The sequence below is a fragment of the Canis lupus genome, chromosome 13 (assembly GCF_048164855.1).
Source record: "Canis lupus baileyi chromosome 13, mCanLup2.hap1, whole genome shotgun sequence".
Lineage (NCBI taxonomy): Eukaryota > Metazoa > Chordata > Mammalia > Carnivora > Canidae > Canis > Canis lupus.
Genome location: NC_132850.1, coordinates 3,475,082 through 3,502,079, shown reverse-complemented (window position 1 = coordinate 3,502,079; position 26,998 = coordinate 3,475,082). Strand labels below are relative to the sequence as shown.

The following is a 26,998-nucleotide window of genomic DNA, read 5'->3' as shown; positions in this document are numbered from 1 at the left end:
GTCCCGCCGAGCGCCGAGCGCCGTTGCCCGCGATGCGGAGGACGCGGCGGTGGAAGGTGAGCGGATGCGCGGGGCGGGTGCGTGGAGGGCCGCCCGGGTTGGCGCCAGGGCACCTCCCGGCTCTGCCCGCCCGGGGCGCGGGGCGCGGGGCGCGGGGCGCGGGGCGCGGGCGGATGGGAGGGGCCGCGAGCGCGCGGGCGACGGGGCGGCTCCGCGGCCTCCCGGGCCCCCGCCCCGGGCCGAGGCCCCGGCCGTTCCCACGCTCGGCCTGGGCCGGGGGCGTTCTCGGGCGGCGTGGCCGCGCGGGCCTCGGCGGCGGAGGCCGGGCTGTAATTAGCGTAATTGCGCGGCTCCCCGCGGGCGGCAGCTCCGGACCCCGCTGGGCCGCGCCGGCGCGGGGGGGGGCGGGGGGGGGAGGGCAGGGTCAGGTAGAGGAGGGGGGAGGGGGGAGGAGGAGGGACAGGGAGCCAGGGGCCGGGGGCTCCCCCCGACGCAGCGCGACCCGAGGAGGGGCTGGGGGACGGGGTGGGGGGCGTGCAGGGCCCGGGGGCTCTCCCCACCGCGGCGCGGCCGGAGGAGGGGCTGGGGGGGCTGGAGGCGCTTGGGGGGAGACGCGGGAAGGGGCGACCGCCAGCCTCCACCGAGCCGGCCGGGAGAGGGGGCTCCGACACGGATCCTGATCCGCCCAGCAGTGTGACAGGTGCGCGTTCGAGGCCCAGAGGGGTGAAGCGACTGTGCCCAAGGTGACGCGGCGGGCGGGTGCGCCTGTGCCTCAGAGAGGAGGGAAGTGAAGACTCCGTGCGCGGCCAATGCTCCTTGGCTCCCGGAGTACCTGGAGTCTACTGCACCTTGCCTTCCAACCCTAAAGCCCATCCCTGATCCTTCGGTTCTTGGCAGCCCTGCTCATAACCCCAGATCCTTACCACTGATACAAACCACACGGAATCCTTCTGGAAAAGGCAGGTTAAAAAGAAACAATCCATTTCAAGCTCTCATCTCCTATCCTAAAACCAACCCAAACCTTAACCTAGCTCACACCTAACTCCCGAGTTAATCTTGACCTTGGCCCCCTGCCCAACTCTCCAACCTTCTCTCCCCACCACTGTTCCCACCCCCCCACCTCCAAGTAGCCTCCTTTGAAGGTCTGCTAAAGTCTCCTGAAGCTTATTTCAAAGCCTCTGGACCTTTGTACATGCTGTGGCCCCCCCCAATTGGAACATCCTTCTCCTGGGGCCACTGGGTGACCTCTCACCTGTCACATCAATGGTAAGCCGTTTGGGTTTCCACTCCCCACCCGTGCTATCTTTTCCCCTGGCCAGGCTTTCCAGAGACTCTGAGATCTCAGAGGATAGGGTTCAAGTCAGCTGGAAGTAGAAATTGGGAGGAAAAACAATTAATTGCCTGTGACTAATTGAATGAATGAGCAAGTAAGGAAGCGAATGAATGAGGAATGAATGAGTGAATGAGTTATTGAATAAGCAAGTGAAGAGCTATCCTGAGCCTGAATCCTTAACTCTCTCCTTAGCCCTGACTCCTTTCCTGAGAAGGGAATGACTGAAAGACCAAGGGAGTCCCCCTCTTCCCGCAAGGAGCTCCAGATTGTTCATTCTATGTATGTGTGCACATGTGCGTGTACGCGTTGGCGCCCAGGACTTTGAATCAGATAAGCCTGGGGCCCACTCCTGGCCATCGTGTTTATCAGCTGGGTGACCTGGGCAAGTGACTTCACCTCTCTGGGCCTCCATTTGCTGGTCTAGCAATAAAACCCTCCATGGAGAATGCCCCTGCCCCCTACCCCCACCCTGACTCTTTGCCTGTGGCAGGGTCAGTGTTTGGTGCCACAAGAACACAGTCCTTGAAGGCAAGTGACACCAGCGAGGGTAGACAGCTGGGCTGCAGGGAAGGGAGACAGCCCCCTGGGTGGGGTGGGAGGCTTCACAGAAGATGTGAGAATCAGTCAGTTTGCTGCTGGGCAAGTCCTGGCAGAGGCAGCTGCTTGTTCAAAGACACCAAGCGGGGAACAAAGGTTGCTCTATTATTGCTGGAGGACAAAGTGGGAGGTGGGGGGTGGTGGCAGAGATTGGGGCTGGTGAGGGTGGTAGTGTCTGGATCAGGAAAAGCCTTGAGGGGCCTTTGGCTGCCGAACTGTATCTTGGAGGCAATAGGGAGCCATTGCAGATGTGAGCAGGGAGGGATGGTTAGATCTGGGCTAAAGCAAGATCACACTGAGCAGCAATGTGGAGGACAGCATGGAGGTGACCATGGTGGGAAGCAGGGACGCGTTGAGTGCCTACTATGTGCCAGGCACCGTTCTAAATGCTTATCTCTTTTAATTCATTTGACCCCCCAACACCCATACACAGTAGGTGCTCTTGGAATCTTCTAGAAATACCACCTGGAGATTAAAGTCTCCCATGTTTCCATCTCCAGCCTGCACCTCCGCACCGTTGGACCCATATGCCTAATAGTCCACAGGTTTCTCTGCTGGACCTCTAACTAGAACCCTCACCTTCCCATGTCTGAAAACTCTCTTCCCAAAGCTGCTCCTCTCAGCCTTCCCCATCTCAGTAAATGGCAGTATCATCCTTGAAGTTGCTCAGGCTAAAATATTGGAAGTCATCCTTGTCCACCCTCTCCCCGCCTTTCCCCCAGTCCTTATATCCCACCCATCTGTGGGTCTTGTGCATCCTGACTTCGGCACATGTCCTCGGTCTGAGCACGTCCCTACTGCGGCCAGCTGGGCTGAGCCCCGTTTCTTGCCTGGATTACTGCTGGTGGCCCCGTTTCTGACGGGTCTCGGGGCCTTCCACCAACCCCCGGCCCTGGCTCCTCCAGCTGATTCTTCACACAGCAGCCAGTATGACCTTCAAATAGAAAGTCTGATTGGGAGGAACCGGGGGGGGGGGGGGAGTCAGTGGTTGAGCATCTGCCTTCGGCTCAGGGGGTGATCCTGGGGTCCTAGGATCGAGTCCCACATCGGGCTCCCCGCAGGGAGCCTGCTTCTCCCTCTGCCTGTGTCTCTGCCTCTCTCTCTCTGTGTCTGTCATGAATGAATGAATGAATGAATGAATGAATGAATGAATGAATGAATAAACAAATAAATAAATAATTGAAAGAAAGAAAGTCCAATGGGGTTCCTGCTCTGCTCAGATCTGTCCCTTCAAAGTCAAGGTGGCAACAAATAGACAAATAGCAGGGAGTCCCTCTCTGCCCAGCTTCGTTTAGGATTTCTTCCCTACTCCACCCCTGTCACTCTACTCCAGCCACACCAACTTCTTTGCCAGTCCTCCAACACGCCAAGTACCTGTTCCCCTCAGAATTCTGCAGTCGCTCTTCCCTCCAGGTGGAATGCCATCTCCCCAGGTGCCCATGTGGTTTACTCCTTCGGATTTCTGCTCGACCATGACCTTCTCAGTGGGATCTATTAATGGGACATTAGTTGCCCTATTTAAAGTCAAAACCCTCTTCCCCCCTATGCAGGTGTTCCCTATCCCTTTCCCTGTGTGTTTATAGCACATATCACCATAGGAAACATTATATATATATATGTATATGTGTATATATGTGTATATATACATAAAAAATATATACATATATATTGTTTATACATGTGTATACATTGTATTTGTATATTTGTATACATATTTGTATATACAAATATATATTTTTATATATACACATATACACACATATATGTATATGTGTATATATAAAAATATATATACACATGTATATGTGTGTATATATAAGTATGTTATATATTAAATGTATACATATATGTATATATGTATATATACATTATATATACACTATTATATAAATACATTATATATAATATATAATATACATATTATATATACTTTATATATGTATATGTGTATATATAAATATATATATTGTTGTTGTTTATTGCCTTGCTCTCCTTCTGTCCCCACTCCCCCAAACTAGAATATAAGCTCCACGAGGACAGGGATTTTTGTTTATTTGCTTCACTGCAGTACCCCCAGAGCCTAGAATTTTATATGCGGCCAAATAAATTGTTTTGAACGTCAAATTGGAATCTCCACTTTACAGGTGAAGAAACTGAGGCCCAAAGGGGTTAAGTAGTTTGCTTGACATCGCACATTAGTAAGTGACTGGGCTGGGATGAGGAGACCAGAATCTGAGCAGTGATAGCAGAGAGAGGGGACTGGAGGATGGATGACAACAGAGGCTTCCAGATGGGCTCGGGTGATGGGGCCAGAGCCTGTGAACTGACTGCTGTACTGGCAGGGAAACCTGATATTGTGGGACCGCTCAGGGTTGACATGAAGGTTAAACTAGTCTGGAATTGACAACACATTGTATAGATAGCAAAAAAAAAAAAAAAAAAAGATTTTTCTTGCAAAGCTATCCCATGAATTTTTAATTCCCGGCAATTGTCCTGTCCTTCTTCACCCTTGACACGGAGGCATCTACTGCTTCTTAGCGGAGGCAGATTCAGCAGCTGACAAGAACCTAATCCTCAGCCTGACTTTTTAAGTGGATATTTTGAAAGAGTAGAACAGACATAGAGTTTCAGAATCCAGAATTTCAGAGTTTAAAGAGCGACACCCTTGGGAGGGATAGAGAATTTTTCTAAATGTCTCCCCCCCACCCCCAAACCCGTCTCAACTTCCTTTTACATGTTAAGACCTGGAATCTGGCCAAACGGAGCACAGACTTTTCACTCTGAGCCCTGGAAGAAGGGAAAGTATGAGGTATGGCAGTGATTCTCAAATTTGAGTGTGCATCACGATCACCTGCTGGGTTTAGTCCAATGTGGATAGGTGGTCCCAGCCCCAGTAACTCCCACATTGGTCAGGCCTGAGAATTTGCATGCCACAAGTTCCCAGGTGATGTTGACCACATGTCAGGGGTGCTCTTAGCCACCACACACAGCAGCCTGTGGAGCTCACCCCTTCCAGGATGCAGGTATGGAGAGGGGAAGGCAACAGAGGGTTTCCAGGACCCCAGGAGATAGGGGTGTATAAATGCTTGGGAGGACTGTGGGCCAGAGAGAGCTGGGGTCAAAGGAGAGGGTGTGGAAGCTGTGACCAGGAGCAGTCACAGGGCAGTGGGTGCCTGGGTACCTGGCCCGAGGACCAGTGGGATGTATGCATCAGCACAGCTATAGAGGGCGGACACCCAAGAGAAGAGATGGGCCTGGGGGCATCTGTGGGACCACAGACCCCCTTCCCACCCTGAGGTTACTCAGGCCTTCCCTCCATCTTCCCTCTCTGATGTTACCCACGAGAAGGAAAAAAGGGAGTGAAAAATCCTGAAAGATTGAGCATTTTATCCTAAAGAAGCCAAGTGAACCCAGAATAGCACAGTTTAGAATTTCTTGCCAAAACTCTATTGATTAATCCTTCTGCTCCTGTGAGGGCACGGGGACGTGGCCCCACAGCTGCAACAAGGTGGTTAAGAACACAGGCTGTGGAGTCACTTAGTGGCGATGCAGCCCTGGGTGGGAGACGCTTTCCGAGTGCAGGCTGAAGACGGAAATGTCCTCCACTTAGGGGATTGAGAGGTTTCAGAGAAATCTTGCGTGTGGTAGAATGTGCAGAGCCAGGGCCTGGCACAGAGTAAAGATGCAATAAATGGTACTTACTGTTATTATGGGTTGAAAAGATTCTTTCTCTCCAATTTGCCCTTCTCTTTTCCTCCTTCCTCAAACGCTTTCTGGCACCTCCTATGCTCTGAATTAGATTTTGCCCTACAAGGAGGAATCAGGCAGCTGAGACAGTCACAGACTGTGGGCTGAATGCTATGTTGGGGTATACCCAGGACACTGGGGGATCAGAAGAAGCCTCCTGGGGGCACCAGGGTGGCTCAGCAGGTGAGCATCTGCCTTCAGTTCAGGTCGTGATCCCAGGGTCCCGGGATCGAGTCCCACATTAGGTTCCCTGTGGGGAGCCTGCATCTCCCTCTGCCCCTCTCTGTGTGTTTCTCATGAATAAATGAATGAATGAATGAATGAATGAATAAATAAATAAATAAATGACAAGGCTTCCTGGAGGATGGGAGGGATAGCTTATTTAGCTCGGTTTGTAGAAGCTGGTGACAAATCAAAAAAAGATGTTTTAAAGAATAATAATCCTTGGGAAGGAAAAGTAAAAATGATAAATTCCTCCCTTAGGGTTCAGAAATACATTTCTAATGTACAGCAGTTTATAATGGGAGGCAGGAGAGCACAGTAGATAGAAATGACTTGGAATCTAGATTTTGAGGTTTAACAAACTGAGTGGCCTTGGGCCAGTTACTTAATCCCTCTGATCCTCAGTTTTCCTTATCTGTCAAATGAGACTAAAGATGCCTATGTGATCCATGGGTCAGCCATCGGGATCAAAGGAGGGCAGCCCAGGCAAGGAAACTGGGATGTATTTATTTGCTCATCAACTCCAAGTTCAGGTCAGGAAGGTGGGTCAGGGCAGTTTCCTCTCCACCTGCACCCAAAGCAAGGCTGCCGCTTGGCATTCTGGATCTTGATGAACCAATGATCATCTATCTTCTCCACTAGCCTAGGTGCTGCTTGGAGACTGATCCCAGCTGTTCAGGGTGTCCACTTTGGAAAATAAATAGTTTGGCATCATAAATAGAGCTGAAGACCACCTGCCTTTTATTTTTTATTTTTTTTTATTATTTTTTTAAAATTTATTTTATGATAGTCACAGAGAGAGAGAGGCAGAGACACAGGCAGAGGGAGAAGCAGGCTCCATGCAGGGAGCCCGATGTGGGACTCGATCCCGGGTCTCCAGGATCGCGCCCTGGGCCAAAGGCAGGTGCCAAACCGCTGCGCCACCCAGGGATCCCCCACCTGCCTTTTAACATGGGTTCCTTGATATTTAGAGAAACCCCCGCATTGGGAGGTATGTACGGAAATGTTCATAGCAGCATGTTCATAACAGCAACAAACAAACAAACAAACAAACAAACAAAAAACAACCCTGGAACATCCCAAATATCCACCAGGAGAAGAATGCATGAATGATTGTGGTGTGTCCTACAGTGGAACGGAACACAGCAGTGAAAACAAATGACTGGCAGCTCATGACGTCCAGGAGCCTGAGGATGATAATGTTGAACACAAAAAGCAAGTCGCAGCAGGATTCACTCACTATGATCCCTACCTACAGTTCACAAATAGGCAAAAGTATGTGGGGTTTTTTTGTGTGTGTGATAGAAACACATATGGGAATATAATTTTTAGGATAAGGAATGACAAACACAATTCAGAATAGTGGTTTCTTCTGTCCTGAAGGAGGGAAGGCCCCAGGGCAGGAAGGACACGTGGGTAGCAGAAAGGTGGCTGGGTAGGCGGAGGGGTGCAGGAGTCACCTCCGCTCCCTCACCTTTATGGTCTATATGTGCATTATAAAATTTTTTTCTGTACTTACACAATACTTAATACAACAGGGCAAAATCTCAACTAAGAAGCTCCACAGGGAGGGACCCATGGGGGCAGGGAGGATACAAATGGCTCAGAAGAGGAGCCCCTGGGGCTGCAGGACTGTGGGTCTCTAGGACCTGCTCGTGGAGAGTGGGGCATGTCTCCCTCTCCAGGACTTTTCCCATCGTGGTGTTTCCAGGATCCATTATCATCACAGGACTCAGATTTCCCTTCCCAAGTCCCTCCATGCAGGAAACATAGGGCCCCAGGTTAGGGAGGGAAGAAAACAGATGTTCACCCGCTGATGAAGAGGCTTCTGAGTTCTGCATCAGGGTCCTGTGGATTTTCTTGCTTTCGGGGCATCACGGGACCATCGGAAAGAGTCAACAAGATGAGGCCTGGAGAGCCCCCAAATGGAGCTCCGGTGCCCAGCAAGTGCTCAATAAATTTCAATTCAGAGAAAGGAAATAGGCCTTAGTTGGATTCCCTGCTCCCTGCAGGGGGGGGCCTTAGAGGTGGGGCCAGAAGAATCCTTGGGATCCTGGCTCCTCTGGCTGGGAAAGCCAAGTTCAAGTCACCAGATTTTATTTACAGTGCCTGTCACCCATTCACCGAGGGGGGCATTTGACAGGATGAGCACTGGGTGTTATTCTGTATGTTGGCAAATTGAACACCAATAAAAAATAAATTTATTATTTAAAAAAAAAGATTTTATTTACAAAGCTCCTCAAGAGCTCAGCAGCCTGGCATAGTTGAGATAGGGGGCATATTCTATGGGAGTGTTCCCTTGTGGTTGGGGAACCTCTCTGGTGGGAGGTTTCGGGTGGCACCCAGCCTCAGGTGCTCCCCTCTGGGAGCTGCAGCCTTTCTCACACAGGGAGCCTGGTTCTGGATTCCAGAGGGGGTGTGGTGGGGGGTCGGAATCAGGAGCAGCTGCCAGCACTCAGGGCTCTAACAGAGGAAACCCCGACTCCCCGCAGCCGTGGGCCCTGGGCAGGTCCCCTTCTCCTTCCGTGAGTCTCAGATTCCTCAGTGGTGAAGTGGGTGTTGAAATGCCCTCCTCACAGGGCAGCTGTGAGGGATGAGAATGGCTATAAAGTGCTGAGGACAGTGGCCCCCCCAGTCCCGGGGCTGGAGCCTGGTTTCTTCCTCTTCCTCCTTCTCCTCCTCTTCCTCCTCCTTCTCCTCTTCCTCCTCCTCCTCCTCCTCCTCCTCCTCCTCCTCTTCTTCTTCTTCTTCTTCAAAATATTTTATTTATTTATTCAGGAGAGACACAGAGAGAGGCAGAGACATGGGCAGAGGGAGAAGCAGGCTCCCTGCGGGGAGCTCAATGCGGGGACTTGATCCCAGGACCCCAGGATCATGATCTGAGCCAAAGGCAGCTCAACTGCTGAGCCACCCAGGTGTCCCCGAGCCTGGAGGTTTCTTGATCAGAGCCAATGAGGGGGCTCAGACTCTGACCCTTGAACCTCCCTCTCTCCCCCTCCTCCATCATCTGTCCTGCCCTCCCCCTTCCCTTCCCCCCACCACCCCTCAGCTTCTATCTCTCCTTCCCCTGTCTCTCCCTGCTCTCATCTCCTCCAGTTTAGTGGCCTTCAGGGACATACCTTTGTCCTCCTAGGGGCCCCACCCTGCCAACAGGAGGTTTTGAGACTGAATGTTCCCGGGGCTGGGTGCAGTGAGATGAGCTTCTCCACCACTGGCTTGATGCCCACGCCCTGCCCGTGCCACTCCTGGTCAAGGTTACCCTCACTCCACCTAACCGTGGCCCGGCCAAGGCCTGTGCCTGGCTGACTTTGAAGCATGTTGACTTGGGCTATGGGTGCCATCCAACTAATTGCTTCTGCTGTGGTCCATCCCATGTTTCTCTGTGCCAGCCCGTTGAGTTTCCTGGTCCACAGGCAAACATCAGGCTGTAAGCACTCCTACAGGCGTTATGTGAGGCCCAAATGAGCTGACGCATGCGAAGGGCTTAGAACACAGCCAGGGTCGTGTCAGTGACAGCTGTTAGGCAGCTTCTTCCATATTCTGTCATAAAGCTGCATGTAGTTCTGAGTCACCTTGATAAGAATCAAAGCTCCTCACTCGATTTCTGGAATTAAGTCAATCGCAGATGGAGAATTCCTTGGATTCAAGGGAGGCCAGATGCCGAGATGAGACCCTGTGATACCGTCACCAACACCCTCTACGTGTCTTCTTCCCCCCAAGGAAACCATGACAATTTGCCAGGGTGAATGTACTTGGGGGAGAGGGAAAAATCCAGATCTTTGGGATATCTGAGTCCTGAGTTTAATATAGTCCCTGGGGACACAGGGCCACTGTAAGGGAGCCCGGTCTTCTCACCACCCCACCACCATGCTGCTCCCTGATGACACCATGCTGATGAGATTCAGTGACACTCTAGGTCACCTGTTAAGATATATGCATGCCTGGGTAGGAGATGCAGACCACAGACATTCAGGGGCTGGTACCTCGTGATGCTTCCGGAAATCTAGAAGTACCTTGTGATGCTTCTGGAAACATGTCAAGTTTGCTGCATTGTGACCGCCCGCCTCCCCTGCCAAAGAAGGAGCACGGCATTTGGTGGGCCTATGGAATTTGGTGGCATGGTTTTCCATATTTGGGTAAGTTATTCCTACCCGTTTGCCAAGTTATCCACAAGGCTTCCCCTTGGAGTAGGGCCCAGAGGAAGAGAAGTTTCCAGGTGGCGTAGGCTGTGGCGCAGGCAGCTGAGGCAGATGGGTCTATTGACTCAGCACACACGGTGGTGCTCAATGAGGGTGAGCGTGTTAGGATGTGGTGTGGGATCCTATGGCAAGCCCTGGTTGGAAGAATCACAGGGAAGGCGCTTGGTTGTTGTGTTGTTGTTTCAAACAGTACTACTGAGGTATTACATCCGCGCTGAATAAAATGGCGTGTATTTAATGTGTGGAATCATAGAAGTTTTGATTCATGTGTGTACTGTGAAACCATCACCATAACCAAGCAAATGAACAAATTCATTACCCCCAAAAGATCCCTCCTGCCCTTCTGTAATCCCTCCCTCCAGCCTTTTTCTCTGTCCCCAGGCAACTACCAATGCATTTTCCAATTTTGAAACGTTTATTAAAATGGGATCACCCAGTCAGTACCCTTTAGGTCTGGCTTTTTTTTCCACTCAGGATAATTATGTGTAGATTTCTCCAACTGGTTGCGGCCCCTTCTTTTTTTCTTACTGCATAGTATCCTTTGTATGGATATACCAGGTTGCTTACCCACTTGTCTGCTGATGGACAGTTGGGTTTCCAGCTTTTGGCTCTTATATTTAAAGCTGCTTGGGCAGCCCGAGTGGCTCAGTGGTTTAGCACCACCTTCAGCCCAGGGCCTGATCCTGGAGCCTCAGGATCGAGTCCCACATCCCATGTCGGGCTCCCTGTGGGGATCCTGCTTCTCCCTCTGCCTGTGTCTCTGCCTCTCTCTGTGTCTCTCATGAATAAATAAATAAAATCTTAAAAAAATAAAAAAATTAATAAAAAAATAAAGCTGCTCGTGAACATTCAGGTATAAATCTCGTATGGACATATTCCTTGGAACTGGAATGATCAGGTCATATGGTAGGTAGATGTTTACATTTTTATTAAATGGCCAAACTGTTGCCCAAAGTGGTTATAGCATCTTATATGCCCAGAAGTGTTGTAGGGGAGTCGCAGTACCTCCTCATCTCTACTAACCCTTGCTATAGGTCAGTCTTTTTAGCTTTACCCACTCTGACATGTCCTGGCATCTCACTGTGGATTTAATTTGTATTCCCCTAATGACTAATAATGTTGGGTATCTTTTATGTGCTTGTTTGTGATCCATATATCTTACTTGGGGAAGTGTCTCCTCAAATAGTTTGTCCATTTTTTTTTTTTTAAGTAGGCTCCATGCCCAGTGTGAAGCCCAATGCAGGGCTCTAACTCATGACCATGAAATGTCCACAATAGCCAAACTGTGGAAGGAGCCTCGGTGTCCATCGAAAGATGAATGGATAAAGAAGATGTGGTTTATGTATACAATGGAATATTCCTCAGCTATTAGAAATGACAAATACCCACCATTTGCTTCAACGTGGATGGAACTGGAGGGTATTATGCTGAGTGAAGTAAGTCAATCGGAGAAGGACAAACATTATATGTTCTCATTCATTGGGGGAATATAAATAATAGTGAAAGGGAATAGAAGGGAAGGGAGAAGAAATGTGTGGGAAATATCAGAAAGGGAGACAGAACATAAAGACTCCTAACTCTGGGAAACGAACTAGGGGTGGTGGAAGGGGAGGAGGGCGGGGGGTGGGGGTGACTGGGTGACGGGCACTGAGGGGGGCACTTGACGGGATGAGCACTGGGTGTTATTCTGTATGTTGGCAAATTGAACACCAATAAAAAATAAATTTATTATTAAAAAAAAGATCTGAGGTGAGATCAAGAGTCAGACACTTAATTAAGTTTTGAATCCTTTATAATTTTGAATCCAAGTTCTTTATTGACTGTATCATTTGCAAATATTTTCTCTTAGGCTGTAGACTGTCTTTTTCATTCTCCTAAGAGTGTATTTCAGAGAGCAGACACTTTTATTGTTTAGGAAGTCCAGTTTATTGATTTCTTTCTTTTATGGATTATGCTTTTGGTGTTGTAGCTATGAAATCGTTGCCTAAGCCAGGACCACAGAATTTTCCCCTATGTTTCTTCTATATATTTTATATACATTTATATACATTTAGGTGCATGAATCTACTTTGAGTTACTTTTTACTTGTGATGCAAATGGTAGATTGGAGGGTATGTGTATGTGTGTGAGTGAGGGTGGGTATGTGTGTTTTAACGTACGGATGAGCACTTGTTCTAGCACCATATGTGGAAAAGACTATCTTTTCTCCATGGATGTCTTGTGTATCTTTCTCAAAAATTGGTTGTATTTATATGTGTATTTTTGGACTCTATGTTCTGCTCTAATAGTGCATTTGTCTGGCTTTACACCGATACCACACTATCTCGATTACTGTGGCTTACTTTGAAATGAAGACATAACTGATACCTTTATCATACCTTTTTTTATGAAAAAAAGGGAAATCTTTGTGTATGCATATATGTGTGTGTATATATTTTTTTTAATTCATTTTTTCGAATAGGTACACTTGCTAAGAAAGAACTTTTATTTCCCTCAGAAAGTGAGTGCTTACATGCAGCTTTCCCTGGCCCCACCCTTTCCCATCTCTAGGTGCTGTTGATCAAGGCCGAGGGAGATAGAACTAACACCTCCCATCCTCTAGAGACAGTATTTTTAAAAATATGTCTTGAGATCACACTTAGCTTTGTAGTGAGCTTACTGTTGATTCATTTAAAGCTTGCTATCAACTAAGATTTCTTTTTCTGTCCAAAATGATCCTGCTAAGCCAGATCAAGTCAAACCCTCTGTAGTGAGCAATGTGCATGTTATAATACATGATTTTTGATTAATCATTATGTGTCAAGCCTCATGCTAGGTATTTTACATTAATAAGTTATTATTATGGCTACCACATACTGAACACTTTTAGTATGTGTCAGACATTGTGCCACACATTTGTTTTTAATGCTATGGGAATTTATTGGCTAATGGAACTTAAATGTCTAGGAATTGTAGGGCTTCAGGCACAGTTTGATCAGGCCTCAAGCTCTGAATATTTGCATACTTCATTCAAGCCTTACAACAACCATTTTATTAGTCCCACCTTTTTGTTGAAGACCCTGTGGCTTTTAGAAATGACATCACTTTCCCAAGGTCATCAGCCAGAAGAGACATCAAGGTCTCGAGGAACAAATGAACAAATTTCTGTCAGTGGCACCACAGGCCTCCCAGTCACCCAGGCCTGAAGCCCAACCAGCCCGACACCTGGGTGCTCATAAGCTTTGCTGATTCTCCCTGAAGGGTCCCCCTGACTTCTTAGTCTGGGCTTCCCAGCCCTCCCCAGGTTGGCCTGAGCCCACTCAGTTGCGTCCTGGGGACCCCTCCTCCTGCTGGCCTGCACTCTCCACTGCGTAGGTGGTAAGTTGACAGATAAGTGAGGAATGGGACCTGGATCTGCCTGTCTCCAAAGCGGGGCTATTCCCTCTGTGCTCTTGGGAGAAAAGTCTTGTGCATGAGTAGTCTGGGGCCAGTCCTCCAGCCCGGGCATGATGACCCCTGTGTAAAGGACTTTTAAAGTTATAACGCACCGATCACATGTAAGGGTGGGGGTCAGTACTGTCACGATTGCACGACTGCCACTGCCTGGCTTGCCAAATCTAATTTGGGAGGCCGTAGACTGGCTTCACTGTATCCGTGATTGATTTGGTTACATGAAACAGAAGCCCGCTCCAGCTCCTTTAAGCACCAAGTGTAATTCAGTATGAGGAGTCAGGGCTATCTCACAGATCTCAAGGGCAGGCGGGTCACACAAGGACCTCACTCCTGGGGCTGGCAAGCCATCAGGGTGGAAAGCTCTCTGGGACTGCCCAGCTTCTACCCTCCAGCCGCCCCCGCTTTTCTCAGCCCACTGGCTTCCTTCCTTTCTCTTAGATGAGCATTCTAAGCAGGTCTCCTCTGCGCCTATCCGTTACCTTGCCTGGCCTTGGCCTGGGCCTCACTGTCTGGGCTCTCCTCATCCTAATTGTAAAGTTTGGGAATGTGATTGGCCCAGCCTGGCCCCTGGAGTGGTTCCCTCTGAGGCAGGTGCCCGCCTCTGGCCAGTCAGCTGGATGAGGAGGAGCTGATGCCTAAATGGGCCTCAGTCACCTTCCCGGCCCACGCTGGGGTCAAGTAGACACGGACTAAGCAGGTACCCAAGAAGGAGCCTACGTCCCTTTGGCCTGTCCTGGGGATGAGGAGGAGGCCAGCTGGGTCATTTTTCTGCCTCACCATTTCTCAGTGCCAAGCATCATCAAGGGTAAGATTAATCTATCAGAGATCCCAGCGCCTCCGGAAACTCCAGAAGATTCTGGGAAGTGAAGTATGTATGGCTTGTGCTTTGGGGGCTGTTTCAGGCTCCTGGGGACTTGCCTACTTGTTTTTCTTAGTCCCTGAAGGGTGGCTTACAGACCAATCCCGAGGGATTTCCTGTCTTGCCTCCTGAGTCACTGCCCAGAAACATGACAGATAAACCTGTGGCTTTTGACCAGTTACTTCTCCCGCTGATCCCATCTGGTCTCTGTGTTTTTCTTTGCTGGGTGTGGCTCTTTGAACCATAGACTTCTAGAAGGTCAGGACTGGAAGGCCATTGCATCCAAATGCCATCCACCTCTCAAATAGGGAAATTGAGACACAGAAGAGGAGAGGTGAATAAATGCAAAGACACCCAAGGGTGGTCCGGGAGGGGATTTCAGCGAGTGTGTGAACAAACATGATGTTGCTCTCACGGCTGTGTTTAAAAAAACTCCACGATTGCCTGGGCTATGGCTAAAGTCACTGAAGTAAAATAAAGACAAACATGAAATAAATAAGTTTGTAATTTATTTATTTTTAAAGATTTATTTATTTATTTATTCATGAGAGACACAGAGAGAGAGGCAGAGACACAGGCAGAGGGAGAAGCAGGCTCCATGCAGGGAGCCCGATGTGGGACTTGATCCTGGACCCCGGGATCACACTCCGAGCCAAAGGCAGATGCTCAACCTGATGAGCCACCCAGGAGTCCCTAAGTTTGTAATTTTTATTGGAGAAGGCAAAGCTGTTTGCCTTGGCACTATGGCATGAGTGAAGTTTAGGAAACACTGCATTGATGAATAAGTGAGTGAACGAACAGATGAATGAATGAATGCATGGATAATGGACAACAGTGGACTCTTGGGTTTCATTTCCTTATAGACTCAGAATCACTGCCCAGTTCTTGCCTTTTAGGTCAAAGGCACCAGCCTAGCCTCGCAGGTACCGTGCCTCTTACCATATGGGACAACACTGTTTACCATGCTGGTCTCACTGCTCAGATCAACAAATTCTAGCTTCGGGGGCAACTGACTCTACCTTCCAAGGTTGGTGTCTTAGGGTCTGGTGGCCCAGCTGCTTTGGGGGATTTGTCCTTAATCTTATAGCAGGGAGGGTCTTGAGGAACCAGATGGGGTCTTTGGCTTCCCCTCGGGATCCCTAAATGCCAGCTCTCCTTCTTGGCAAAACCCTGGGCCTGAGCCAGGCCTGAGTAATGGAGGGGAAACCACCCTGGATGGAAGTGGGAAGGCCTAAGTGACCTTGGGCAAGTCCCTACCCTCCTGCACTGGTCTCAGATGCTTCCTCTGATAAACAGAGTTTAACTCCACTTCATCGGTCTGTTCACCCAATAAACCATCTACTGAACTCCAACTACATTCCTGGCATTTGCTTGGCACATGGGCAGACAAACAGAGGACTCAGACTCAGCGCCTCGAATAACCTGGTCAGGTGGGCTGGGGGAGAAGGAACGTAGTTTGGTTCCGTGCCAGGTGGCGTGGACAACCCCCACCAGACCTGGGATCCCCAGAGCGTGTCTGTCCAGGGAGAGGAATACGTGATTGACTTGGCAAGATTACAGGGCTGCACCCAGAAAGGTGTTGGACCTTGAAGTGAAGGGCAGCCCTGGCCCAGCTCCAGACTGGAATCAAGCAGATCCGGGTTTCAGTCCCTAGCAAACACCAATCAGAGCCAGTAGTTTCATTCTCTAGGCCTCAAGTGTCTCCTGTTATCAAAGGAGGATGATGCCCCCAAGCTCCTTAGGACTTAGGAGGTCCCATGAGATGGTAGAAATATGGCAAGAGCGTGGCACAAAGGCTGGCACATAGCATGTGTGGGCCCATCGTCCAAGCAGGCGCTGGAGGAGCCGGATGCCTGCCCCTCCTCTGGGACAGGACACACCCGCCCCTTGCCTCCCTTGGCTGCCTCCCAGGGGCAGGCTTTCTGGCTAAGGCCCTCCCATCTCTTGAAGATTTGCCCCAGCTCTCTCTTGATCCCATAAGTGCTATGGTGGGCTTTCCTCCTCCCAGGCTACAGCCCTTCCCACCCCGGACCTCTCTACTTTCCCCAATCTGACAGTGACCTTCGTATGTGCCTGAGCCAGGGAGGAGACCGGCAGGGCTGGAGCCCCGGGGTGGGGGGGACCCCTCTGCGGGGAGAGCCTGGCAGGCTGCAGATTCCTCCAGCAGTGGGGCGGCACTGGAGCTGCCTCCTCTTGCCCTACAGCTTGCGGAGGACAGAGTGATACCCTTCCTCCGTCTCGGAGGCAGGACTGGCTGGCTTCCTAGAAGGCTCCAGGACAGGCCCAGCGTCAGACGCACCCAGGGGAGGCAGGAGGAACCTGCTGGTGGTGGGAGCACACGGCGTCCTGGAACTCCAGGGCAGCAGTGCAAGGACAGGTTCGCCCACATTCTTGGCAGGCCCCGGGGATTGCAAAGCACTTTCTGTTTTTGTCACCATCTGCCAGTCCCTTACTCTGCCAAGGCCACAGTGCATCAGGCTTTGCAGAGCACCCAGCCCATCCAACTGTAGTCTGCGTTCTTTACAGTGTGACAGATGCGTATCCCTGGCTCTGTTTTACAGATGAGGAAACTGAGGCCCCAAGAGGAAGAATCACACGTGCAAACTCAGGTGGGCTGATGGAAAGGGATTAACATTTCATCCAGAACATGCTACACGCCGGCCCCGTTCTGTACAAGCACCATGCCTCCTTTCACCAGCCCAGCAAGATGCCCTGTTCATGTTTTCCCCATTGACAGACGAGCAGACCAAAACCCAAACTGGTGAAGGCGCATGCTTGGGGTCCCAGAACTAGTAAGCCCAGAGCCAGGATGTGAACGTCGCTCTGCCGGGCTCCAGGTCCCGTTGTGCTCATCTCCCCTCCACGGTAAAGGCAAGGAAGTGGAGACCCAGAAAGGCTCCAGCTGGGCCAAGGTCGCACCGCTGGCAAGTGGCGAAGCTTGCTTTCCACCCGGATCTACCTCCAGAACCCCTGCCTTTCCCGTGAAACTATATTGTCTCAATAACTTGTTTTGTGAGTAACTGGCTGATAGCAAATGGCCACAAATATGACTCAAAGATATAAAGACCCAGGACAGAAAGGAACATGAGGTTTTTAAAAAAATATTTTATTTTTTTATTCTTGAGAAACACCGAGAGAGAGAGGCAGAGACAGAGGCAGAGGGAGAAGCAGGCTCCATGCAGGGAGCCCTATGTGGGACTCGATCCCAGGACCCCGGGATCACGACCTGAGCCCAAGGCAGATGCTCAACCGCTGAGCCACCCAGGTGCCCCAGGACGTCCTTGTTTTTAAGAAATACATATTGAAGGATTTAGGGGTAAAGAGGTAGCGTGTCTGTAACTTTTAACTGTTTCAGAAAAACCTATAGATGCCCTGCAGAAAAACACACAGAAGGGTAAAGCAGAAGTGTTAAAATGTTAACATTTGGGGAATTGGGGTGAAGGGTATCTTGGAATTCTTTGCACTATTCTTGTAATTTTTCTACAAATGATGTCAGAAGCACGAAGCAAGTGTAAATTAAAAAAAAATGATTCTTGTTCGGGGCGGGGGAGAAAGTCGATTCAGGATCCAAACTCTCTCTCGGAATTACTCCCTCTCTTGGTGGAGGCCGCTCCCCACCCCTCCAGATGACATCTGCTAGCAGAGCCTTCTGGGACACCTGGGGCCTTGGGCTTGGACTTGCCAGCTCTGCCCTGTTGGGTCTCCGGTGTCAGCTTCACTCCCCATCACTTCTCTGCTGGCATAACCGGTCCAGCCTGGCTCTGGGTCCTGAGTGTGCGTGGCTCCCGAGCAGTCAAGGCCTCTGATGTCCAGGCTGTCCCCTCCGAGCCCTTCTCATCCTGACCCCAAGCCTCTCACCATCCATGTCTTATCAATGCTTGGATACGCCCCCACTGGAAACTTCTGATGCTTACCATGACCCACAAAGGCCTTGGGGGAGTCTGGCCCTCTAGGCGTCAGTCCCATAGGGAAAATGGAAATCACACTGGGTGTTTTAAGAGAGAAATCTTAATACTAGGACTTGGCCTGACAGTATTGGACAAGCGGAAAAGCAAACGGTGAGCTGTCTGAGGCGTAATTGCAGGAAACAGAGCTGCTCCTCGGGATGGGAGGACAGAGGGAGAAGCTGAGATTATTAGAACCTAGAGACTGGAGCCCCGACCCTGGTGAGGGCACACCTGTGGCAGGTGCTGCAGCTGCCAGCCGGGCCACAGGGAGGCTGCTTCTGGGAAGGTGAAGACCAGTTGTTTCTGGGTCTAGTTGCCAGGGTGAAGGGCTGTTGGGTGGTGATGTTGCCCCAAAGGACTAGCCAGCAAAACCTCAAGTCCTCTGCCCTGCATCCCGTCTTGTGCCCCTATGGACACAACCTACCATGGAAACGTGTCTCAAGACAGAAGAGAAGAGGTGGGTTTGGGGTTAAGAGCTAACAGTGTCATGGGAAGGGGTGGCAAGGGGGGGTGTCACTGGGCAGAGAGACTGTGAGGTCCTCTCCCTAGATACACCTCACTGTCGTTGCCCCAGCACGGCTCCCACGTCCCTCTATGAGGGGACGTCCCCTCCAGCACCAGGAGGAAGCCTCTCGGCCCTGGGGTCGGCTTCCACGGGGTGTTCACCCTGGGCAGAAGATTCGAGAAGCAGGCTCCAGCCTCCAATCCCACGCTCTTGCTCTTCTCAACCCAGACAGGAAGAGCTCCCTGTCTGACTTGAGAGGAACGGCCTACTGTCTGCCTAGAGGGAAACTTTCATGCGCTGGGTCGACCAAGTTTTATTTGAAGTTTTACACGAACGTTTACTTAAAGAGAAGATTTTAGAGTTCTGGAAAAAAATTTTTTTTTCTCTCCTATGTATGTTGACTCTTGCAATTGAATGCCTGGCCCTTCAAAGCAATTTTGCTTCGGACTCTTTCAAGAGTCCAATTTGACATTCAGCGGCGAACAATGACTTCTTTCTCCAAGCCTGTTCTCCACCACCCCCTCAGACAATGAGTGAAGGGCCATTAAACAGCAAGAAACATTTGGGCGAAGAAAAAAAAAAACCCTCAATTTAAAAATTCCCAATATTATCCTGCTCCAATAACACAAATTGAGTACTAACTATGCGCTTGGCGCCACGCTGAGCACGACAGCCAGCATCCTATTTGTCCTCTCAACAACCCTCTGGGGAAAGTACAAAGGTTTCTATGACTTCAGAGCCTGAGTTTTTTTTCCCCCACTGTGCTCCACCGCCCTTCTGGGGCCAGTTCTATCCTTTCACCTTATGGAAAAACAGAGACGAGGAAGGGGCTGAGCAGACCAGTAATGAACACAGGTTCTGGAACAGTTCAGCCTTGGGCAAGTCCCTGAACCTCACTTTATATGAAGTGGGGGCGTTGTAAGGATTTGAAGATAACCCATGGGAAGTTTTTTGGCACAGGCCTTACCAAACAACAGGTATGTGATAAATGGCAATACCGTTTCTACTGCTACTGGTAAAAACAATAATAAACAATGTTTACGGACTGGTTTTTAGGTCTGGCACAGGGCTGAGCACTTTACATGTGTTACATGTGTTAATTATTATTTTTTTAAAGATTTTATTTATTCATGAGAGAGAGAGAGAGAGAGAGAGGCAGAGACACAGGCAGAGGGAGAAGTAGGCCCCATGCAAGGAGCCTGGTGTGGGACTCGATCCCGGGTCTCCAGGATCAGATCTTGGGCTGAAGGCAGTGCTGAGCCGCTGAGCCACCCGGGCTGCCCCTTTGTTCATTATTTTAATGCCCATGATCTTCCTCCATTCATGCTGGGATGCTCTCCCTCCATCTGCCCAGCCCGATTGGGAAACCTCACAGTTTCCGTGTTGTTCGAGCTGGGTGCCCTTCCCCCGGCCTGTGCATCCATTGGGATGGTTGGAGACGTCTATGCAGCCCATGCTGTTTTGTCAGTGGTCTTCCTTTCATTCAGCTCTCTGCGGGTTGTGTCGACGGCAGTTCCCAGTCTTCGTGAGGATGACCCCTTCTGTTATGTAAATGAGAAATCTGAAGGCTTTGTGATTTTGTTATTCCTTTGGTCATTTTTTTTTTTTGGTCCTATTATTTTAGATTTAGCCAAGAGTCACCAGAATGGTACAGAGAGTTCACCAGCTTCCCTGAATGTGACATCATGTTTCATATCCATGGCACATCCATCAAAACTAAGACATTGATGTTGGACAACGCTACTAACTACAGATTTTATTTGGATTTCACCAGTTTTTCCACTAGTGTCTCTTCTCGGTTCCAGGATCCCATTGAGGTTCCCGCACTGCATTTGGTCACCACCATGTCTCCTTAGGCTCTTTCACTCTGTGACCGTTTCTTTCTTTGTTTGTGTTTTAGGACCCTGGCTTTCGAAGAGCACTGGTCGGGTCTGCCGTAGGATGCTCCTGAGGCTTTGTTCCAGGTTTCTCATGATTAGACCCAGGTTGTGGATTAAGGAGAATGTCACAGAGGTGGGGTGGCCTTCTTGCGTGCTATCCGGGGGTATATGATAGCTACCTGTCTTGTTGCTGCCGATGTTAACCTTAATCACTTGGCTAGTGTAATGTCTGCCAGGTTTCTCCACTGTAAAATTGCTATTTTTTTCTTTTTTTCTTTTCCATACTCTAGAAGTGAGTCACTAAGTCTGGTCCTGGGAGTGGGGAGGTTGAGTAAGAATTAAGCTTTGCTTCCCAGAGGGAAAAGTATCAAAGAATCTATGGACATCTTTTTTTTTTTTTTTTAAGATGTATGTTTTTATTCATGAGAGAGAGAGAGAGAGGCAGAGACACAGGCAGAGGAAGAAGCAGGATCCATGCAGGGAGCCCAGTGTGGGACTCGATCCTGGATCCCAGGATCACCTCCTGAGCAGAAGGCAGACAGACGCTCAACTGCTGAGCCACCCAGCTGTCCCTAAGGACATCTTTTAAAGCCTCTATGGTGATTAACATTTTAAGATCCTTTTGAGGCTAGGCAGATATTTTATTTCTCCTTAAAATTTCCCCTACTGTTGCACATGCATCAGTGACCTTGCCTGTGGCAGTTAGCTACGTGCTGTAGAAGAATACTTTTAACATAAAAAAAAAAAAACAACCCACCATGGTATCCATTGTTTGTGAAAATTTATAATGTCAATAAGCTATTGTGAAATCAGTTTTTATACTGTATAAACCACAATAAAATCTACACAGTCTAGCTGGATTTAAAACATATTGTATTCATGGGTGACTCAGAGTTGGGACCTACCACTGAGGCCACATTGGTTTGGAATTATTGAAATACTTCTGCCCTCATTGGTAAATACTGACTGCTTCCACCCTATTCCAAGTCCCACCCTCCCTGAGTCTTTGGTGATTTCTCCTCATGTCTCCACAGTTAAAAAAAAAAAAAAATCTAAACTCTCCAGACATTTCAGTTATGAGTACACATTGAAATTTGCTATAATCTCACTGCAAGGGGAAAAGTCTCCAGCAGGGCAATTAGAAGATTCACCCAAGGGAGAGACATTTTGTGGGCAAAGAAAAAGACTAGAATAATTTTTGTTAGATTAGTGAGAAAAAGAGAATATTGCCTAATGGTCAGTAAAGCGGGAGCATGGGCTTTGGAAATGAGTTTGGGGATGATTTTATGGATTTGACACCATTCCGCAACTGAAGCGCTCATTTTTGCCACAGGACTGGAGCCCTCCTCACCCTTCATCCCCAGCTCGCGGCTCGGAACCTTCCATTCTGTGCTGGACTGACTCGGAAATACTTTGAAGAGAACGCAAGTTTTGCATATATACACAAGACCTGTTGAATAATCAGCCTGCAGTACACTTCAGGTACAGTTTGATCCGCCTCAGAGAAAGCGGGCTTTTGATCCAAAAAAGAGCTAGTTTTGAAAACCAGTATAAAATAAAAGTCCTGGAATAGTCTAGCATCTGACAATTTACCAAGCCTCACTTTTTATAAATTAGGGGTGTTTTGAGGATTTGAGATAACGGAGGGGAAGTTTTTAGCACTGTGCCTGAAAAATAATTTGATAAATGGGAAGGCTCTTCATAACAATGATAAATATCCATTGACCAGTTACTATGTCAGGCACAGGGCTCAACAGTTTACATGTATTATTTATTTTAATCCCCACAATAACTATGAGTTAGATGCTTTTAGTATCACCCCCACTTTACAGGTGATGAAATCCAGTCTCAGAGAATTCAAAAAACACATCTCAAGTTCACACAGAAAGTTGATGGAGCTGAGGTTCAAGCCCAGGCAGCCCGACATCAATGGCTCCATGATAAACACACAGCACGCACGGGTGCTCACTAATCCCTGGCAATAGCTCGAAAGCCTTCCAGAATTCTATAGCCCTCAGGTTGGGAGCTTCTGCTGCAGACTACACAGAGACCTTTGGCTTTTTATGAAATATTTCTGACATCAGCAGGCTTTGGTACTTATTTTTATAACTTTATAGCGAGAGGAAGACAGATAAAAAGGCACAGAGATTCACGCAGTTACCCAGAACAAACATGGAATAAGACACTTGGCAGGCAGAGTGTAACTGTTTAGAAACAGTCATTGGGCAATGCTTCACCCCACAAACACTGTCTTGGGGTGCCCATTGGAGAATGACTATCCAGTCATCCATTTTTTAAAAAGATCTTATTTTATTTGAGAGAGAGAGAGAGTCAGTGAAAGAGAGAAAAAAAAAAAAAAAAAAAACCACGAGCGGAGGGTAGGGCAGAGGGGGAAGCAGACTCCCCGCTGAGCAGGGAGCCCAATGCGCACTTGATTCCAGGACCCTGGGATCATGACCCGAGCCAAAGGCAGACGCTTAACCATCTGAGCCACCCAGGTGCCCCAGTCACCATTTCTTAGATCTCACAAAACTTCCTAAAAAGTCTGAAGGGAACAAACCACGTGCAACCCTCCCCACAAACAACAACAAAAATGGGGCTTCTCCTTAATAAAAATAAAAGTGGGGGGTGATCTGCTGAAAACTGTTTTCTGCTTTAGCATAAAAGATGCCAAAAATTTCCTCTGGTCTCTCCTCCAGAGGGTAAGAAGGGATGGAAGGGCTTTCCTCCAGGACCCACCCCTGGTCCACCCCCACAGGTGAACTGTTTTGAGTTTCTAAGTTCTGGCCGTGCTTCGGGGCAATTCAACATCTCTTCTAAAAGGAGTTACCCGGATATTTGGGACCTGGGACTGAGAATGAAGCGCTGGCTCCAACAGTGGGTGACCTGGGACCCTAACAGGCAAGGCCCACAGGTGACTGGGCCCTGTCTGGTTGGTGTAGGGGGAGTGGTGCCCACAGCCCCTCACTGCTTGGGGCAGGGGCAGGAGAGCCCCTGGGCAGCTGGAGTGCAGCATCAGAGTGGCAGGACAGAGGCATCACATGACCGCCTCTAGACTTTGAAACTCTTGTCCCCACCTTGGGAGTTAAAGTCAAGTAGGTTCACTTCTCTCAGATTTTAGAAGCTTCGGCTATTCTTGAAAGGCCCAAAGTGGTCAGAGTGGCAGGGGGGTAAGGCACGGCCCACAAGAGGTGATCCTGGGCTCTCTGCTCATCCAGGTGCTCGAGTCAGCAGGTGCTTGAGACCGTTTATATTCAACTTGGATAAAACATTTTAATACCCTGCGAGTTTGTTCCCAGTTTCAGAAGTATACAATGGCCTCCTGCCACATCCACCCCGCCACCACCTCCAGGGGAGGATGAGTGCTGGAATGGGGACTTGGCAAGACTCAGCACTCCTGGTCACCGAGTTTTTCTGGTCCCCATCACCCATCCGTGCTTAATTCACGGGAACCCACAAAGCCCCTTTGTGTGGGGCCAGCCGGAGCCTGGGCAGTTGGAAGGGCCTGGGCTGGCGCTGTCCTCGGAGTTAGCAGACAGAGGTACATCTACTGATGAGGCTGAAGCCAGAAAAAACAGGTCTAGGAGGAAAAATAACCTGCCACCAAAAAGCGCCAGTCTTATGGAAGAGGAGTATCGCATTTGACGATCACTCAGGCAACACAACGGGACTTTCATTATTCATTGTTTCAAGACAAAAGATCTTTCTGTTCTGCTTCATACTGAACCATTTTTAAATTACCTGGAGATGGAAACCAGTTTTGAGAGCCCTAGGAACAACGTCTGTTGGTAGCTTGCACCCACCTGTAACCAGGGCTTAGCTCTTCAGCCAAGACGGCCAAGGCTAATCCAAATCCCTCAAGAAGGCACAGCGAATAAAGCCAATTTTGCTGAAGATTTCACCGGAAGATGGAAGACAGGGTGACATTGGGCACCCCAGAGCACAACTTACACAAATGCTGATCAGACTCCTCCTACCCCAGAAATTTCCATCTTCGCTTCTGGCTTCCGTCTCCTGTTGCCCCCTCGCCCCTGCCCAGCACCCAACTCCCTGGTCCTCATCTTCCCTTCTCCTCACCCCCCACCTCTCCCCAGCTCCCCAACCCCCAACCCCCCTCCCCCGCCTCTCGGCAGAGCAATGTAGAGGTGGCCTGGCTCCCCCCACTGTGCCAGCATCACCCCTCCCAGCAAATAGAAGCCCCTCTTTCCGGAGCTTGAGCATCTACTCTCCTTGGTTTGGGTTGTGGGGCACATAGAGAAATAATTTCTCCCTGTTATGGAAGCTTTTTCTATTCCCTTTGACATCAGTAAACAAAAATACCATTTATCCGTCTGCCAAATCTTCGAACATGAACTCAGTCTGTAGAATTCCAAGGCAGAAGACAGTGGTGAGAGAGGCAAGGCTGGAGAATCAAGTGACAATGCGCTTCTGCGGGGCGGGCTCCCGGCTTTGGTCTGGTGGCCTGGCTTCAGCCTCGGGTGGGGCCTCATTCAGCTGTGTCCCAGGACTGGCACCTGGTCAGGTGTCAACAAATGTTTGATGGGCAAATGCTCTCGGGTACGCCACCTCACTTCTCGGCCTCAGTTTGGTCATTTGCAAAAGGAGGGCAATGATCCCTTTCCTGGCCACGTCTCACTGTGGTGGCGAGGGGCAGACAGGAGTCAGAGTCGGGCGTGTCAGCGTGGGTGAATCCAGCCTTGTGTCCTTCTGTCTGCTTTTTGGCTTCCTCAGGAGGGCCCCATCCTCTGGAGAGGCAGAAGAGGAAATCACCTGGGCAGGTGCATGGTAGCAAGTAGAAGTCCGGGTACAGGTCACCTTGGGCCACCTTCGGCTCACCCTCCCCGCACCTTCCGTGGGCCCTGCTGGCCTGTGCCACAGATCTCCCCCCTCTTCCTGTCACCTCATCCATCCCGTGTCACATCCCGAGTCTGAGCCAAGTCTACTCTCTAGGGGTGGATTTTGGTGCCCCATCAGTGGAACAGGCTGCCGCAGGAAGGTAGCCTGCCCTGTCCCTGGAAGTGGCAGCTGGGATTGGGGCAAATTTTGGATTGGGGAAGAGCTGTATTGGTTGGCCTTGGAATCCGAAGATGTGTATTTCGCCCCAGGTTTGCACACTCTCTAGCTGGACATCCGCCAAGTTAATTCATGACTCTGAGCCTCAGTTTTGTCCTCTCTAAAATGGGGACGGTGATGGGATCTGGCTCATGAGGCTGCCCTGAGGATCCTGTGAGCTCGGGCTCCTCCCCGCTTGCAGCAGTGAGCTCTCCATGGCGGTAGCTGTTGTCCTTCTTTCCAATCCCACGAAATTTCTGTCCGAAATCAACAGCCGGCATAGAAGAAGAGGATTACCTATGAGGGATGGGACACGTGCTGGTGGCATAGGAGAGAAGACAGGGCTGGAGGGGCGGGTTGTCTTTCCCCGCAGTTGCGAGCATTCAGCAGGGCAGGTCCATGGGGACCCCACCCTGTTACCCTGCTGAGGCTCACACCCCCTCTGCGAAGTCATCCACAGGCCACCATTCTCCCAGCATCCTCCCAGGTGCAGTCACCATGCAGCTGTCAAAGCCCTTTGAACACACTGTCCCCTTGGATCCACCCAGTAATTCCTACCTGTGATGAGGGTATCGTTAGTCCCATCTTTCAGATAAGGAAACTGAGGCTGGGAGAGATCACAGAGCTGGCACTTAGGCTCGGGCCTTCTGCTCCATGAAGCCCAGTTGGTGCCACTCTGGACAACCGAGGCGCTTGGGCAAATGTGCCCCATCCCGGTGGGAAAGTCTCAGTCTCTGAGCCCCAAGGCTCCCCCTGCAGGTGAAGATGGGCCTGGTGTTCTCTGGATGCACCTCACCCTCCTTGTGTGTGTGTGTGTGTGTGTGTGTGTGCGCGCGCGCGCGCGCGCGCGCGTGTGCTTTCCTGAAGCTGCTGGGAGACATGGGTGTGGCTCCTCCGGGGCCAGAACAATGCTCCAGGCTGGCGCGGCTCAGAACGCGGTGTTCCCACCCTGCTGCCCAGGTCCCCGGCCAGCACGCCTGGCTACTCCCCAGGCAGCCGGGCAAACAAGCCTCCATTGATTCTGGGTCGTGGCTGGAAGAATGCCCCTTTGTTGAGCGCTTCCCCCCCCCTTCCTTGTGTCCTTGCCCGCAGGAGAGGCCTTCAGGTAGGAAGCAGCCTGGCCGCTCCTCCTGCGGGGACCCCGGAGGGCAGCAAGGGACGGAATGTCACCCCGGGGCCCCGCAGAGGCCTCTGTGTCCTGCTGTCCCTTCTCTCTCCTCTCCCA

The 26,998-nt window shown here is 50.1% G+C and overlaps 1 long non-coding RNA gene across 4 annotated transcripts; it reads left to right on the top strand.

Annotated features, from left to right (window-relative positions):
- Positions 1-25,047, top strand: LOC140602346 (uncharacterized). Of its 4 annotated transcripts, XR_012005296.1 has the most exons (6): positions 1-56; positions 15,286-15,416; positions 16,951-16,998; positions 20,742-20,854; positions 22,055-22,203; positions 23,940-25,047. It is a non-coding gene; the product is annotated as an uncharacterized lncRNA (long non-coding RNA). The 4 variants fall into 4 exon arrangements; XR_012005294.1 differs by having other exon boundaries at positions 22,055-25,047; XR_012005295.1 differs by lacking the exon at positions 1-56 and adding an exon at positions 13,487-14,335 and having other exon boundaries at positions 22,055-25,047.
- Positions 25,048-26,998: the final 1,951 nt, after the last annotated feature.